Source organism: Stegodyphus dumicola, chromosome 12 (assembly GCF_044657685.1).
Source record: "Stegodyphus dumicola isolate Sdum_Otavi_A_Nest chromosome 12, ASM4465768v1".
Taxonomy (NCBI): domain Eukaryota; kingdom Metazoa; phylum Arthropoda; class Arachnida; order Araneae; family Eresidae; genus Stegodyphus; species Stegodyphus dumicola.
The window spans coordinates 16969583-16988741 of NC_140779.1; the positions used below are offsets into that span (position 1 = coordinate 16969583).

Below are 19159 nucleotides of genomic sequence, written 5' to 3' on the forward strand. Positions count from 1 at the left end.
AGTATGCACATGGACCTTATAAGAAATAGACTAACCCCAATTGCGTTTTCTCAAGGGCGCGTTCCCGGCTGTCACCTTGATCACATCCGGAGGAGTAGGGATGACTTCCAGAAATTCAAAATGGTTGGCTATTGCAGCGCGTACAATTGTCACGAAAAAGCTGGTGGTAGTGCCTCATTTCACAAGTAAGAATTTTTAAATATTTTTATTTTTGACAGTGAGATTGCTTTTTAAATACTTAGCATATTTTTCAAGCATAATTAACGTTCTAAATAATTATAAAGCTGTTGCATGCTTTCAGGCTTGTATATATTTTTAGCTTTTCCTATGATGTAAGCGAATTTGTAACTTTTTCTTTTAGAAAATAATATTTTAAATCTGAACTAACAGAAAAATTCAACCAAGTAATTTTCTCTTACAATTACTAAAACTATAACTAATACTAAACTATAATTAAATACTAAAATGCCCAAAAATGAATTTTTGAAAGTTTTTCTTTAAAATTTATAATTTTTCGCTGCTTTTTTAAATTATAGGTAAATTTTAATTCCTAGCATTATAACTAATCAAAAATAAGAATATTTAAGAACGAAAAGTATACATCCTATATAGCTGGTTTTGTTGTTAAAAGCTTAGCTTATAAAGTAAAATGTAATATCTGTTTCTCAGCTTTAGTTTCAACAGAACCATATGATGGTTTGCTAGGTTTCAAATATTATAAATCTGGATATAAAGGTTTGACTTCTCCTTCCGGTGACGTCCGAATGATCTGAAAAAATGTCGAAATAATTTTTAGGCAGACTGAAAAGGAGTTTAAACTGAATAAAAAAGATATTATAAATTTCATGACTCTAAATGTCTTAAAAAGCGTAGGAACACATATATTTCCTTATCTTCAAGACCATATTTATGATGATGAGGAGCCAGATAAAAACCAACTGATTAAATTAATTAAAACAGTGATATTTCAATATTTAAAAATCAGAACGCATCATGCAGTTGCATGTTACAATGAATCTAAACAGAGAGAAAATATTCGAAGCAGATTTACTAAATTAATTTTATTTAAGCATCAATAAACCATATTATCTGTTTCTCTTCCTTCTAAATATATATATATATAGGTGTGTGTATTTACATTAATAGATAAATAGATATAGTTTTCACAAATATTTAAAATAAAAAGTGAAGTAAGCGAATTTTTCAATGCAACAAATATCCTAAATTGTTTACTTTCATACATATGTATTTATGGATGTATAGTCATTCTGCTTAAAGTATTTACAGGTATATAAAATTACAAGGTTACTTTAGGCGCATTAATAAAAATTTAAGATTGGACATATAATATCTTGTATTTTATGGTAATTATTTTTTTTAATTTATTTCTAGTTCCGCATAAGATTTTTTTATTTACTGCGAATTTTTTTTTTTTTTTAATTTTCCATTACACTCTGAAAAGTTTATACTCCGAATTTTATGAGTTATTAATATTGTCATAAATGATCATCTTTTAATACCATAATAATTTTGAAAACAAAAAAAAAATAAAGAAAAAAATAAATAAATAAAAAATCTGAAATTTTTCAGATTTTAAATTACGTCCAAAGGGGCGTTTTTTTAACGTTTTGAGTGTTACCTTTATTTATTAAATATCATGTTCTTTGCACTTAAACCATAAAATTCAGTTCAAGAGCAATATCGCAAAATAATGTTAAATTAAGCATATCTTTAGAATTTCCGATGTACACAGTCTCGCGAGCTGGAGATAAAAGTATTTTTTTTTTCTATATAACGTTGCCATTTCTCGCTTTTAAAGCATTGAGTTTGTAAATCAAAAATTCGTTAAAGTTTTACAAAATATAAAATCTATAATAAAACAAATTCCAAATTTGGGATTTCAGATGCTCATATTCGCAGTAGGATTTCGTCATTCAAAATTCGATGGCTCTATGTACCATTGTTTTATCACAATGCGAGAAATAGACAATCATTTATGCAGATTTTTCATTATTTAATTTCTTCAAATATAATGCAGGACTCTAACATTTTGTGGCAACAGTTTGAAAAGTGAACCGACGTTTATGAGTCCGACGCAAAATGCCAAAACGAAAACAATAGTCCTTCGGGACTGAAATCCCTTTGGACTAATAAAACAATCCTTGGTTTCTATAAATATTTGAAATGATAAATATTTGCTACTACTGCCTGAAAATGTTCATAAAACTTTTAAAAAAATGACCAAATCTTGTTTAATTTTACCTTATTTGTTTCATAGCATCATGTACTCTTACTTAATTTTACTTTATTTGTAGGCAAAAGTAAATGCTTAAATTTTTTGTTTAGAGTTTTTACCGTTTTATCAAAGTAATGATGTTTAGACAAGAATTACGCTTATGCTCAAAATGCAGTAAAAAAAATACTCAAAATGCACTAAAAAGTGGTTTCATGAGATATATAAAATCTTAGTAGCAAAAACTGTGATTTTTATTATCTCATTATTTATACAACGTATCACATTTAATAATTAAAAAGAGTTATGTGATACAAACGCCATATGTTTCAATGTTACGATAAACTAAATCGTCTCTACTCTCTCTTCCCGACATGTGTGTGACGCACGCCCCGCCCACTGGGTTAGTCTGTTTCTTATAAGGTACATGAGTATGCACCAGTGACGAAGTCCCGATTACAAATTATAATAAATATTTACAATATATACAGAAAAGGATGATATAATGCTCAAGTAGTGAAATAGAAAAAATGAAGTACAACGTAATAAAAATAAACTATACATAGGTATGGATGCAGCAGGAACATATGCGTAATACAAAACGTTAAATATAATACAAGTTTGTACTCAAGGAATGTAGTCAGTAACTAAATGCTTGGGAAATCGGACCTTCCCCCCCACTTTTATTGGCAGATGTTTAATCAAAAGCACTAATTTTCTCTCCCTTCCTAAATATATAAAAGATATTATTACAGAGAAGAATAGAAAACATAAGGAATGGCAGCGGTCCGCAGACCCTCGTGCCAAAAGGCACATCAACTTTTTAAACAGGAAAATCAAGCAAGAAATTATGGAATTCAGAAACAAAAAATGGGACTTTCTCCTATCAAACCTGGATCCTCAAGATCAAGCAGTATGGAAAATTGCTAAATCTCTAAGAAATAGCAGACCAAATCAAACTCATGCAATTCATCACATGGGAATCTCCTATCAATCTGAGGACGAGATTGCTAATATAATGGCTAATGAATTAGAGAAAATATTTCAACCTCACCCGCCTGAGAATAACTCCCAAGAAGAAGAAGTTAATTTTACCATTGACAGTATTAACAATTATCCTATAACAAATTTCATTCCCTTTACTTCACCAAGAGAAGTAAGAGAAATTATTCACAAACTCAAGCCAAGGAAAGCCAAAGGCTATGATCAGATTAGCAATGAAGCACTTAAAGCTCTTCCTAGACGTTGTATTACTAACATAGTCAATATTTTTAATGCCTGCATCCGAAATAATTATTTCCCTCAGCAATGGAAACACTCCATAATAGTCAATATCTTAAAACCAAAGAAAGATCCTAAAGTCGTCACTTCCTACAGACCTATCAGTCTTTTACCTTCATTAGGAAAAGTATTTGAGAAAATCCTCTGCTCAAGGCTCACTAACCATCTCGAAAGACTCAATTTAATAGATGATCTGCAATTCGGCTTCCGCAGTGGACACTGCACGACTCATCAAATTCTCAATTTGGTGGAATTTGTTTCGCAAGCCTTTACTAAGAAAAACGGGGTGGCTGCATGCTATCTCGATTTCGAAAAGGCCTTTGATAGAGTGTGGCATGCAGGCCTCCTGCATAAATTGAATAATTTTATGCTTCCAAACAGTTTCGTACAACTCATTAGTTCCTATCTGAAAAACAGGACTTTTCAAGTTCGCTGCGGTGACGCCTTATCTGTCAGAAAAAGAATTCATAGCGGGGTGCCGCAAGGATCCGTTCTTTCCCCCCGGCTCTATAATGTTTATATCAATGATTTCCCGCACCCATTCAACACGAAAATACTCAAATATGCTGACGACACTGTAGTACTGACTGAATCCAGAAGTCCCCAGCTCGCTCTAAGTAATTTACAAATGCATCTCAATATGATCAATCACTAATGCAAGACTTGGAAAATTAAGCTCAACGCCTCTAAATGTTGTATTGTGCTCTATCGGAGATACAAAACAAGATTAAGAGTTAATACTGATATCTACTTAGATAGAACTCTAATCCCTGTAGCTAATTCCTCTAAATATTTAGGTGTTTACATAGATAAATCTCTCAACTTCAAAGATCATATTTCTTTATATCTTAAACAAAGCAAATGCAGCCTACATGGCAATTTATCCTATTATCGGCAAAAAATCGAAGCTCAGTCTAAAAATAGAGAAAATGCTTTACATATCTCTAATTCGACCGATCATGCTATATGCAGTGCCGGCATGGGCAATCGCCAATAAAACTGAGCGCAAAAAATTGGATATACTTCAAAATAGAATTCTACGTAGCATTGTGAATGCACCTTGGTACGTGAGAAACTCTATAATTCATAACGACCTGGATATTCCATCTGTGCATAACTTTATACTCATGACAGCTCACAACTTCTTCGAGAAGATGAAGCATAGTCAGTATAACGCAATTAAACAAATGTTGGATTATGATCCAACCACTGAATATAATGTCAAACGCCCAAGGACAATTCATCACAATTCGTTATGGTGGTAACTTGTAAAATTTAATTTTAAAATTTACTTGAACTCTAATTGGACTCTATCCTATTATTTGTGTTGCATCTTATACTTATGTTAATCAAGAAATTTTTTTATTCAAGATTTTTATGTTACTATTTCATTTTTTAAAATTATTTTGTATGAATTTTTACTTTATCGTATGATTCTACGACCTTTTGAACTTTTTACGGCCTATCTAACTACTGCATACTTCTGAAGGACTTCGAACTCTTATGCCATTCACAGCTTCAAACTGTCTTCGCGCCATTTTCATGATGTCTCACTATTGCTTATCCTGCACTCTTACTAGCTATATTGAGCTCACCACCTGCATTTGCCATACAACTCACTGAACCTGCCTACATGCTTCAATTTAATGCCATTGCTTACCACTGCACAATTTTTATGATGAACGCCTACTTTCGTAAGTATTAAGATATGCCTGCTCACGCAGCTGAATTTTCTTTGCCCACGGGTGTTGGTACTTCCCTAGTACCATTTATTTGAAAATATCTTTGCCTAGTGCACTTTAATGCGATCTACTGGCAAAAACTCTTTAGTAGTTAATGACCAGAAAAAAGTAAGTCATAAGTCATAAGTCATAAAGCATCCTGGAGAAGAGCGGTAACCAGAAAAGGTAAAGGCGGGATATGAGTAATGTCATCTGGCAGATGGTAAGCAGTTTTTACTCGATCATTTCAAACACTAGTAAGTTTTCCGTTAATATTTTCTTAAATGTAAGTACAAGGACAGTGTAAAAATTAGATTTTGTAATTTTTACAAAATTTAGAAATGCCCAAACATAAATATTTGCCTTCATTTAAATTATTTTTTTCAATGAAATTCTGCAATGAAAGGCTGCTAAAATAAACCACATGACCTACGGACTCTCTATCATTATGTGTTGTTAACTTTCCTGTTAAACTTTGGTATTTGTATAGTTCTAAATAGCACACAAGATTGTCAATTGCACCTATTTGAATTATTACCCGTTTGGGTACTTACGTATTATCGCAACCAGGTTGACGCTATTTGTAAGTCTGAGTAAAAAAGTATGGATAGAAAGAAAATGTACATTTATTAATTACAGATAATTTTTAATACAGTTTTTTATATTATTTTGTTTTAAAATATAAGATAGCAATTAAACCCTTCCGGTTTCGAATTTCAATAAGTTGCAGAATTATTTTTTCGGCGGAAATCTTTTGGCTATTGCTTTTAGCACTGATTAAAAAACGTATTCGCCATAACCATGTACACGTCGACTTATTTTTACTTAAAAAAAGTCCCAGAATTGCACAAAAATGGCATTGCGCGCACTCTTCACTTTATCCATGTACACTGCTATTTTCTCATAAATTACAAAAGTTTGCACGAAAATGCAGGAAAATTTTGTGAATCTCCACATGCTCTTTTTACAAAACTACGTATAACACGTAGGGTTGCCGTAAGTAGGGTCGCCAAATTTCGCAATTTATGCGAATTTTGGCCTGGTTGCGTTAATACGTAAGTACCTTTGTTTGTTATTTGCTTTGAATTTTAGAAATATGTTATTTTAGCAGAATCTCCCTAGGAATCCCGCAACCAATGCCATGTCTGCTTACAGCTCATGTGACAAGCTGTCACGCCCCTTTCACCATCAGCTCCTGCCCTCTTAGACCTACAGTTCAGACTCATTCTACCTATTGTGCCCTTTGTGCAATCAATTGATGACAGCTTGAACAAATAATGTATTTTGCTTGATAATCACGGCAAAAGAGGACTTGGAGCTTGGATGCTGAAATAAAGGTCGCGTGATCTACTTCCAAATAGCCTGAATGCATTATTGGAGAAGTCACACAGGTCCAATAACCTGAATGCATGTTTCCTAGAATTACCATTGCCAGAGAAAGAGAAGCTCGAAGGGCTAAATCAAGATAATTAAATGAGTGGTAGTGCCATACAGACGCAAAATGTATGTACAAATACGTTGCCAGTAGTTTGAAAAATATTGCGGCGCAGGAGGAATTAAACCTCATTTATATGTTTGCAGAATCCCGTCCACTATTGCTCTCAAATTCAAAATGCATGCGGCAGAACAAACGATCTGAAAGCAGCTGGCGGGCTAGGACACATCTTCAATAAAATTTTTAAAAAAAAAGTAAATTTAAAATTTTACTTATTAAATATTTATGAAGACATACACAAACATGTCTGAGCAAAACATAAAGTTTAAAATTTGCATTTATTTTCTACCTGATGTCTAAAGATTGGCACATGCGAGAAATTTCTTCTGCTTAAACATTGTAATTCAAATTTATTGACGGCTAAATATTAAATTTAGGCTGACATTTATTTCAGCTACTTCCTAAAGGTTGAAATAACCACTAAATAACTTACTGCTTTTGACCTAAGTAGAGACACCAAATCACTGAAGCGTGACCAGCTGCATGTAGGCAAACTAAATTTACCGATTGCACCAATGTGGAAACTCCTAGTCATTTGGTTTGAAGTAAGTGTAAAGACGCTATCACATACGCTATTTGTTGCTGGAACACTAAGTCGAAAGAAACACTTCTCAGAACTGCGAATCCGCGTTACCATATTCACTTGATAAACAGCCTGAAAGCTAAACAAGAATCAGTTATCGCTCAGATTGGCGAAAGAGACGTTTGCTTCCATATCCCGTATATATACAAACTATATTTTGTAATTATTTTAATACTGTTGGCTCAATACCTTAGCAAAACGACATGCGTTTATTACATGAATTGTCACTTTTAAATTGTATCCAATTCTTGTGATGATCTGTTGCATATGTTTTTATGGAACTACTCTAATATGCGCCCTCAAGTCGCCAAACATTTTTGCCGAGAAACTCCACGCTGCCATATTGTTATCTAAATTTTTCGTCTACATTTTGAACTTTAAGCCTAAAATGTCTCTAAAAACACGGTTTTCGGCTAATGCAAAAACCACGTTTTGAACACACAATTTAAGCTAAAAATCCGAAACAGAAACAAAAAATTTAGATAACAAAACCGTAAAGTTTCTAACCAAAATTATTTGACAAGAGTCCACGTACACAGCGATATGTTTTAACTCAAAAAAACATCTACGAATGGCACAATCTAGGCAACGAACGAATCTACGAACTACGCACACCTCGCTTTAATAAATTAACATAACAACAATACATTTCAAAGAATACCATGTACACAGCATCATGTTTAAACTTAAAAAAACCTCTACGAACTGCACAATTCAGGCAACGAACGAATCTACGAACTACGCACACCTCACTTTAATGAACCAACATAACAACAATAAATTTCAAAGAATTGCATGTACACAACATTCTGTTTCACCTCAAAAAAAACATTTACGAATGGCACAATTTAGGAAACGAACGAATCTACGAACTAAGCACACCTCACTTTAATACGTTAATATAACAACAATAAATTTCAAGGAATACAGCGTTCTGTTTAAACTTAAAAAAAAATCTAAGAATTGCAAAATTTAGGGAACGAACGAATCTACGAACTACGCACACCTCACTTTAATAAATTAAAATAACAACAATAAATTTCAAAGAATACCATGTATACAGCTTTCTATTTCAACCTTAAAAAAATCTACGAATTGCACAATTTAGACGGTACGCACTAATCAACAAAATAACTAAAATAAATTTCAAACAAATAAAAAAAAACAACAATAACGACAGAAATTCATGCTAAAAAAATCTGATGTGTACACCACATGACTTCCTTGTACGGAATATTAAATTATACGCATTTTTCTTGCATTTCATTTAAACTTATTGGATTGAATTAAATCTATTTCGCCGACAGCGCATAAACCACAATAGAATAAATGCATTCTTTAAAATTCACTCTAGTATTTGTTTACCATAGCGACATTCTGGCGCTAGATTCACTTAAAAATTATTACTGTAACTAAATTTGTATTACTGTCAGTTTGCGCGCATTGCTTCAGTACAAATTTTAAATTTTCGGAAAATAAAGTTAGTTTTTTTCTTTATAATACAAATTCTTATACACTATTAAGTAAAATAAATAAAGAAAGATAATCACCTATGTATAAAGATGACCCACTGAAAATTTCATATATGTATGACAAAAACAATTTGACTTATTAAAACTCGAAAATCAGCTAAAATTCTCACTTTTTGTGTTGCGCAAAAGTGATGACTCCACTTCAATATTATATTTCGTTCATATTATAACTCATAATGCACAAAATTTATATCATTTAAAGAATAGAATTATCTAATCGTTGCCACATGTTCTATTCAAATACTATAATAAAGCTAGAATGATGTATAAAAGAAATTAAGCAAACAAAAAAGAAACAGTTTTTCACAGACGATTGAGTATTTCTCATTTAATTAATTCAGTTCTCACTTCGCGAGAAGGCAAAAAAAAATACATAAAAACTCAAAATATCTATATTAAAAATTACGAAGTAAATCTTAAACGCTTATTTCCTCGAAAAAATTCCAGAAAGGATTAAGCATGATTTAAATAATAAATGAAGGCGTTATCTTTGTTGTTGCAAAGCTAAGTTTCTCTAGATTGGCAACAAATCTACTAGTCTCCTGTTTCAAATGTAAACATCAATGGCCGCCATTAAAAAAGGCTTAACGGCAATTAAACAACTTTAAAATTGCTGATAATTCTAAAAATATTGCACACAGATTTACTAAAGGCATAAAATCCTTAACCGGAAGATAAAAACAATATAATTCAATCATTTTTAAAGCAAAAAATGTACAATTTACCAACATATAAGAGTAAAGAAACTGAGATCACTGACCCGGGTAATAAAGTGGATATATATATAAATATATTTATATACGTTTGGTGCGGCCGATTGCAACCAAAATACGAGGTGCACATCTACATGTCCTATATACAAAATTTCAACGTTCTGAGGCTACTCGTTTTTGAGTTATGCGAGATACGTACATACGCACGTACATACGTTCGTACAGACGCCACGAAAAATTCTCTTCAGAATTAATTTTAAAGCAGTTTTATAATTTTTTTGAAGGAAAAGAGTATTTTATTCTTTCCTTACGTACAGATATCACGCGAAAACATCGTTAAATTGCATTCGATAGCAGACAAAATGGATATTTTCGTTGAAATATGCTGCCTGAAACTTTTCGTGATTACAATACTTTCTTTTTACTTCGTACGAGGAAGTAAAAAAATGAACATAACATTCTACAAAATAAGAACAAGAACAAAATAAAATGCACTTACCATGAATTAATGCTTTTTCGAACAGCAGAAATACCAATTTCATACGGCCTTTAACATGCCGCCACGTAATCACTATCGTATTTATATGACAGCCAGACACACTATCCAGAAAATTCATACTATGGTTCAGAAATAAATAAAATAGCAAATAATCACAAATCCCTACTTCTATCATGCACAGCCACTAAAAATAATCTCTCAGACCCTCTTTCTGCATCTCCAAATACTCACTGCCCCTCAACAGGATGGCCACGACGATATTTCCTTTTGCCGAACTTCAATTCAACAACTTCCACCATTTTAACTTCCCCCCCCCCAGCTTCTCATACACAAAGCATGACGCCAACCAACGAACTCCAGTGAAAGATTTTTCAATGTCAACAGGGTTGCTATACAACACGCAATTGCGCCAAAAACCAGCGCAGAACACATATCGCCACATTTGGTGAAATTAGATCGTATATGAGTTGTATCGCAATTGCTTTTATTTCTCACAAGTATATCAATAAAGATTCAGCTAATATATCCTATAATGTTTCCTGTTTTGTAATTATTCTTAAACGAAAATTTGAGTAGTTTGCAATCGATAGTTACCCTCTAAGTAAAAGCTAACAAGTTTTAACATCTTCTTTTAAAATTGTACCAAAGTCGTAATTACGCCAAATTCTCTTCTGGGCATGCGCAGTATGGGAAATTCGTTTAACATTGATCAACTGAATGTGCAATTTGCCATTACGCCATCAAAATGTATATAAACTTTAATTTAAATTTAATCTATACTTTTTAATTCTTCCATTCTCATTCGCATACAGTTCATACCATAGCGAGTTTCTCGCCTTCCCTAATTCGATTATTTAGAGAGTCGGGAGCTAATTATTTCTGCAGAAAGTTCACCACAAACTCATTCCTTTCTTCCCTTATAAAATTAGCCCTTGTATACTTTACCACATTCAAACACACTTATTCGATCCGTCAATCCAAAATAAATGTAAACAAGCTTCCGCTAAGAACTGACCAACAACCTCTGCGTTTCTATTATGCAAATTTTCTTTTTTTGGGGGGGGGGGGGGTACAAAATTTGGTTAATCTTTGAAATATGGTAACTTGGCGATTTTTGGCGAAAATTTGGCAACATACCCTGCTACAGCAACCTTCTACTTTTTTTTTCGCTGCCATTTTGTCTTCACGAAGTAAAGGCAGGTTTCTTTTCCTTTTACTTACTCAACATTTTTTCCAACAATCTGCTAGCCGAATTACGCTTATGCTAGAAATTTTATAGAACAAAAGTGCTTAATCATGACAAATATTCACTGCAAAATTGGGAAAAAGTGCAGAATCGCAAACTCCTTGCCGCGTTTTTCAGAATGACACATAAACGGTAACCATGTGCACGTCGACCTATTTTTACTTTAAAAAAAACATCCCAGAATTGCACAAAAATGGCATTGCGCACACTCTTGATTTTATCCATGTACACTGTTTTTTTCTAATAAATTAGAAAAATTTGCACGAAAATGCAGGAAAATTTTGTGAATCTTTAAAGTCGGTAAAAAGGACATATATGAAATTACCTGATCGCGAAAAAGTATGTACCATTTTTAAGGATGAACATTTGCACGTATAAAATAAATAAAATATCCAAAAACTTTTCCCTCTAAATTATCTATTATAAACGTCACCTGAGAATTTATAACGCAAACATTAAAAATGGTTGCAAATACTTATTTTCAAATATTTAAATTATTTCCATGCACGTTTACTTCTACTGACATATTCCAAAATGCTACAAACATATAATTTACAAAATAACTATCATTTAATTAAAATATAATTAAATTTAAAAACACTGCTTAAAATATAAATAAGCACATACATTAAATTAATAAAAATTAGCTTACAATCCTAATTACTTTAAACTAAATCATTGCTAATAACAATTTTCCCAATAATACCAAATTACTTTACTTCCACCTTACATTTAGAACAATGCATAAAAATAATATCCTCAAATAATTAAAAATACTAACTTACCTAATCTTCTTCAGAATCTTGATTACGTGTCCGATAAACTTTTCTTATTTCTGTTTCAGGATCTTTAAAATCATACTTATAGTTCACAGCAAGGTACCAGGTAAAATAAATAACTTAATAAAACATCTTTACTTCTATCTCGCACAACCTTAAAGAAACACCTATTACTACCCCTTTCAATCCCACTAAATACCCATTTCGAATTCACTTTAGTTAGGGCCATAGGATCCAAAAATTAACGAACACTGTTTCACACAACACAGAATAAAGCCAAATACAAAATTTCCCCCCTTTTCTTTCAAATTTCCCCCCTTTTCCGATTAAAGAACTGTGATTCGTCCATAAATGTCACATGACATATCTCATGATCTCGCATTTCTCTAACACAAAATAATGCGTAATTGGAACTGGGAACTTCTCACATTATTGCCAAAGTCCTAGGTAAGTAACCTTTATCGCCTACCAAAATGTCGCCAAACTGCCTGTTACCATATTCCAAAGATTAGCCCAAAATTCAGACTGTTGTTTTATTATTTAAATTTTCTATTCATATAATCATCCAAAAGCCATGCTGAAAGGTATTTTAATGAAGTATCTGTTTAAAAATTAGAAAACTCATATGCGTTTTTAAAATATTTCATCTACTTTATATTCAACTTTACCTTTATATCTATCAAAAAATAAATAAAGACACTCTTAATATGAAAAGACAATGCACAGGAAACTCTAACACACACACAAAGACAGAGAGAGAATAAGAAGAGAAACACAAATAACTTATATTTAATAAAGAACATACCTGCAGAATCTTCTTTATTCTTTTATATGCACGAGATCTTTCTGAATGTTCAAAGTTAAACAACAACAGCTGCTAGGAAGCGAACTTTCACTTACAGTTTCCAATTTTATGCAGTTCAGTGCATCTGTGGTACCTATAGTAACCAGTCATTGAACATGGACTTGTCTATCTACATCAACATCTACCGTCAACCCTCGAAGAAGAAGGCTTCCCTTCTGCTGCATGGACCTTATAAGAAATAGACTAACCCAAATGGGTTTTTCTCCCTCAGCTAATGCATTACCGGCTCTCCCCTTGATCAAAGAACGTCATGTTGGCTATTGCAGCCCGTATAATTGTCAAGAGAAAGCTGGTGGTAGCGCCTCATTTCACAAATAAGAATTTTTAGATATTTTTATTTTTAAAACTGAGATTGATTTTTAAAAACTTAGCACGTTTATAAAGCATAATTAACGTTCCATATAAAGTTGTTGCATGCTTTCAGGCCTGTATATTTTTTTAGCTTATTCTATGCTGTAAGGAAATCTGTAATTACTTCCTTTAGAAAATAGCGCGCGAAACTGCATATCGAAAATTTTAAAGATAATAAATAAACGTAACACACAAAACGATAAAAAAACCGCCGATTTGGGCGTAATATAAAATCTGAGAGCATTCAAATTTTTTTTTATTTTACCTTTTTTTTTTCATTACATTCAGAAAAGTTTATACTCCGAATTTTATGAATTATTAAAATAAATATTCTTCTTATGATCATCTTGTAATGTTAATAATTATTGATCATATAATCAAATAAATGATCAGCTTATAAAATAATTTTTAAAAAACGATTGCCTGAAAATGCTTATAAAATTTTAAAAAGTTATCAGATCTTGTTTAATTTTACCTTATTTGTTTCAAAGCATCATGTGCTATCAATCTTACGGAATTTTTCTTTATTTGTACGCAAATGTAAGGTAATAAATTTTCTGCTTAGATTTTTTATCGTTTTACCAAAGTAAAGATGTTTATGCAAGATTTACGTGTGAAAAAAATGCACAAAATGCGGTAAAAAATGCTTTCATGAGATGTATTAAATCTAATTTGCAAAACCTGCGCCTTCCATATCTGATCGCTTATACAACGTATCGCTTTTAATAATAAAAAACAATTATGTGATACAAACGCCATAGGTCTCAGTGTTAGAGTAAACCAGATCGTACCTACTCCTTCTTCCGGACATGTGGGGGACGCGCGCTCCGCCCATTGGATTAGTCTGTCTCTTATAAGGTGCATGTTCTGTTGGGACTGACGTTCTAGATAAAGATTACAGACTGGACATGACATCACTGCCTACCATCCGGTTTTGGAAGCACTTCCACAGAGAACCCGGTAACTGTAAACATCGCCAACTTCGGCGATAATAGTTCAAACCTGGTAACCCAGCGGATTTATTGTATTCGCTTGTTCGAAGTTTGCAACCATTCCTCTTGGGTTCATTCTGTTGAATTATCACTGTCGTTGTTCGCATTTGCAGATTTATATTATTCTTCTCTTATTTATTATTATTTTTTCTGAATTTTTTAACAACGAATAGATAGATATATTTTCGTAGATAGATGCCAGTTCTCGTTCGGGATGAAAGGAAGAAAATACGGCGGGAGGGGTGAATGCTAAGTTGTAACACGGCTGTTCACGTTGTGTTCTTAATTATTAACAATTCTAGGAACCAGCAATTTAAATAACTAAGTAATGCTTTTATTTTTATTATTGGTTATTGTCATCTAAAATGAGAATAAATAAATTTTCTGGCTTAAATTTTAACAATATCTTGTTAATGCTCTTCTAACAATAACCTTCCAGAGGATGGCTGGTGTGACATAAACAGATGATTAAATTGAAATAAAAAATATTATTGATTATCTAAGATGACAGAATAGTTTGCCATGAATGCATCACCATGGTCATCAAAATTAGCAAACCACTGCTGGTGTAAGGAATATATTGTTTTCTGTATTAACTGGAATTTAAGACAAATTTTTTTCGTTTATCACGTTTAACCGGTTAATTTCAGTACATTAATACTAATTTATATTTTTCAAATGAATTTTTATTTCCGTTATAAATGCCTATATATTGTCTTGATATATTCTTTTCTGTGCTAACTTGAATTTAATACAAATTTATATAGTATATCACGTTTGACCAGTTAGTTTTACATCTACATGCTTATTATCTGTGAATTTTTACTACTATATGCTTAATATATTGTTTTGTCTGCTAACTTGAATTTACATGCACTAAAAATCACGTTTGCGGCTCCGCTCATTGCCGATGAAACGCGAGCTTGGCGAGTAAAAATGCAACGGCGCCAACGGGTTCTTTCCCGAAGCGCCAACGGGTTCTCTGCGGATGAAAACCCCCGTTTTTTATTCCCACTCCAGAGGACGTACTGTAATTTCTCAGACCTGAGCTGTCTTGCGGTCTGGCCTTCTTACCATCAAGTACCATGCACCAGGAAAACGCTACTGTCAGGCGGTCCACAGGGCAATGATCAGAAAGCCGGAACACGTCATACAAATAGTGTGATTTTCGTGGCATATCAGCGGCACTTGGACTGACGTATTCGTCTATCATCTTATTGTGTACTTTTCAACGACTCTGTTCGCGGACTTTGCTCAATATAATATGCTCTCGTATTATGTTTTTGTACAAGTGATTAGAGACTTGAACTATGGACTCTGTTTTGCGAAGCATCTACGTATCTTTTTGCTTGTACATAGTTCTTCTTTATCTATTTTAATCAAGATTGTTTGCATATTTACTCCAGAAAATGTACCTTGTTTTTGCAAATTTAATTTCTTGCGTATCTCACCCTCACCCAAGAAGCATCCCGAAGGGTCAAGCTTTGGGAGGGTGACCCGTATCACGTGACCTCCCAGCTATGAATTTGAAGTTCTATTTCACCTATTTTTGAAGACAATTAACTATGGAACTTGTGAATAGTTTTTCTGCCCACCTGAAGACTCACAGAAAAATATGTATTTATTACCTACTGCACCTATATTTTAATTATTGTTTATAAATGTAATATTTCCAGTCTTATCTTTGCAGCCAATCAGATGCCTGGACGCGTCTCACGTGACAAGGTGTCACTATCTCTCCCAAGTGCCATCCTGCTTGCGGGGCCAGATCATGTGCCTTCATCTCTGCAGTGCTGCAAGCAACACAACTGATAATAGCTAGCAGAAAATTTGATTTTACTCATGTTAAGTCCGGCTATAGTGGAACCTGCAACTGGGAACTGACGTCATTAGCGGAGGAACTAGTAGGTATAAAAACTTACCTCGTGGTAAAAAGTACTTTTAGTTGTAGCACATTTGTAAAGAACAGCGTATTTATGCATGTTTATAAAGGATGGTCAAGTATTTGGCGTTTATCAATAATCTGCTGACGAATGGTTTATACTTGTTATGAAACTAATTGCAGAAAATAAACCAAACACTGAAAAGTGGACTTATTTTCATTTCTAAAATCGGATTTTATGTACAAGAAATGGTTACTCACCATTCACTGGCAGAATTTTGTGCCATCAAAACAATCTAAGGAACGAAGGATCAATTTCGAAAAAATGTGAGTGCTCCCCCCTTTATAAAATTTTAATTGAAAAAGGTACTCTAATCGATATTCTTATTTGTGCATTTTAAAACATTATGTATCTCTCGATAGTACAAATGTTGGGCCTTATTTCATGTTTGATATTATTAAACTTTAGTAATATTTTGAATTCAAATATCAGGGTAATAAGTATGTGTATCGGAATTCAGCTAAATAGCATTTTATAGTTCCAAAAATTTATTCCCAAATGAAAAATTAATCCCTCGCACGAAAAATCATACGTTAGGTTATATTTTTTAGATTTCCTTGTGAATATAAACTGGTAGTCGGTACTGAATTTGTTTCCTTTCTTAATTTGGGAAAAATACTGTCTTGAATCAGACATTCAGAACGTAATAGAACATTTTGATGAGGAAAAAGGAACATGTATAAAAATAAACATGGTTCGTACAAGTTCGCAGGGTTCGAAAGGATGCTTTGCCTTCAAAACTGCCTCACTGCCCAAAATATTTAGCAAGCAATCTTCAGCTTCTAGTACTGATGAGAGTGAGAACAGAACTGACAGAAGCACTTTACAGTTTGCATTTGCTGCAAGTATACTGTAAAAAATATTATGATAAGAAAAATTGTTTTCACACATTTTCAGTTTCTGTTCCCCATTAAACCTGAGAAACTTCCTAATACTTGGACAATTAAGAAGATTTTTAAATACTGAATACTCGCTCTGAACCGATTATCGAAGCTTCTGTAGCACTGTAATATAAATAACTCTAGTGTTTTTATTGACATCACAAAATTAAAAATAATATATAAGCTATTGCTTCTCAAATAAATAAATTATATAAAGTGTTTTTATGAAATTTTAGATGCTTCATTAAATGTTTCTGAGGCCAAACTCAAGATTTGTTTTTCAGTGTTATAAAAATAGCTAGTTCTGTACACAAAACTGTTAATAATTATGATAGTGATAAGCAGAAAATTGTAAAAACATTCATTATAGAACAACTTTCAAATCTTATTCGTAAAAAGAAATGTATTCTTTATTCATTATATATATATAATGTTGTATGATCTTAAATCCATTTAGTGCGAATACAAGTTATTATTACTTGCGCAATTGCTGCAAAGTTAGTTAATAATAATTTATTTCCTAAACAGTAATTATTAATTGATTATATTATCTCCTAAGTTTAATTAAAGTAGAATTATTTTAAAAGTGTGCATCCATACTGGTAAGTTATATTTTGAAAGATGTTTTGAAGTAATTTGAAAGTAAAATGTTAATAATGTTTTAACGGGGACTGGAGTTAAATCATCACGAAGAATAATATTTCAATTGTAAAAGGAAAAATTAAAACATGTAATCATTGTCATTGATCGGAAATTAGTTGACTTTTCAAGGGGAACAAACCAACTCCCGTTCAATGAACAATAATTGATAAAAATACGTAAATACGAAAGTGTTTCGTCTTTACTCGAGTTATAAGTTAAAGCCAAACCGGCAATTCTAGTTAGGCCAAATATTTCCGAGAATAGTAGGAATTATGAACCAATGCTGATACTTATGAAGCATTTTAGTCAATTCATATATATTTGTAATAATAAAATTCCATAATCAAGAATACACTTAAAATTCTAACTGTATGTTCTTTTCATTTTTAATGGCGACGTTCTCTTATTTGAAAGTACGTGGAATTAAATCCACAGCCCCGTAGTCAAGTTGTTTTTCCCGTCTTTTCTACACGTACAGTTATAGAATGTTCTGGAAATATTTAAAGCGAACTGGATTGGCTGACGAGCCTGACGTCATTTCTTGGAAGCTCCGCCTTTCCAGAAGCTATAAAAGGACTCGCAGAAGAATGGAGGGGCTTTTTTTTTTTTTTTTTTTTTTTTTTTTTTTTCTTTCCCTTAAATGTCACGATGCAGTAAACTTCATACAAAAAGTTATTACTAATTCTTTTTTATTTATTCCGGATATCTGATTTTGTAACTGCTATTTCTCCTGACCAATAATAAATGGATCCTGTTTTTTAAACTTATCGTCTGATAATTTAAGCTACGACTACATTTATGATTTTTCAACAATCTATTTATTCCTGACAAAAGCTGGTACATGACATATATATATATATATAATTTATTTCCTAAACAGTATTGATTAATTTATTATATTATCTCCTAAGTTTAATTTATATATAGGGTGTCTAAGCACCACGTTTTAGAACTTCTAGGAGGGGCAGAATGCAGCCCAGCAACTCGGAATGTTATACCAGGATAGAGCCTAAAATGCTTTCCTGACACCGTAGATGACGCTGTGCGAAAGTTCCCAGAGTTCCAATAAATAATGTTTGAATGGAAACAAATATTTAAATATCAGATCGTTTAAATAAACTTTTATGAATCATATATATATATATATATATATATATTTTTTTTTTTTTTTTTTTTTTTTTACATTTTGTCTGTTACATTTTTTTATTAAATATCACAATTTCCGATACAGAGACTCACGTGATGAAGATAAAAATGTTTTTTCTGGGCAACGTTGCCACTGCTCGCTTTGAAATCTTTGAGTTTGTTAGTCAAAAATTTGTTAAATTTTGCAAAATATGAAATCGATAACAAGAAAAATTCCAATTCTCAAATTTCGGCTTCCACATGTATTCGCAGTAGGA

At 32.3% G+C, this 19159-nt stretch overlaps 1 protein-coding gene and 1 long non-coding RNA gene across 2 annotated transcripts in view; one reads left to right on the forward strand and one right to left on the reverse strand.

Moving 5' to 3' along the window:
• The window catches only part of LOC118200849 (uncharacterized), a 163379-nt gene that overhangs the window by 138972 nt on the left and 5248 nt on the right, over nucleotides 1-19159 (reverse strand). The window lies entirely within an intron of this gene.
• LOC146993503 (uncharacterized) lies at nucleotides 65-17344 on the forward strand. Its single transcript, XR_015038287.1, has 2 exons — nucleotides 65-185; nucleotides 15981-17344. It is a non-coding gene; the product is annotated as an uncharacterized LOC146993503 (long non-coding RNA).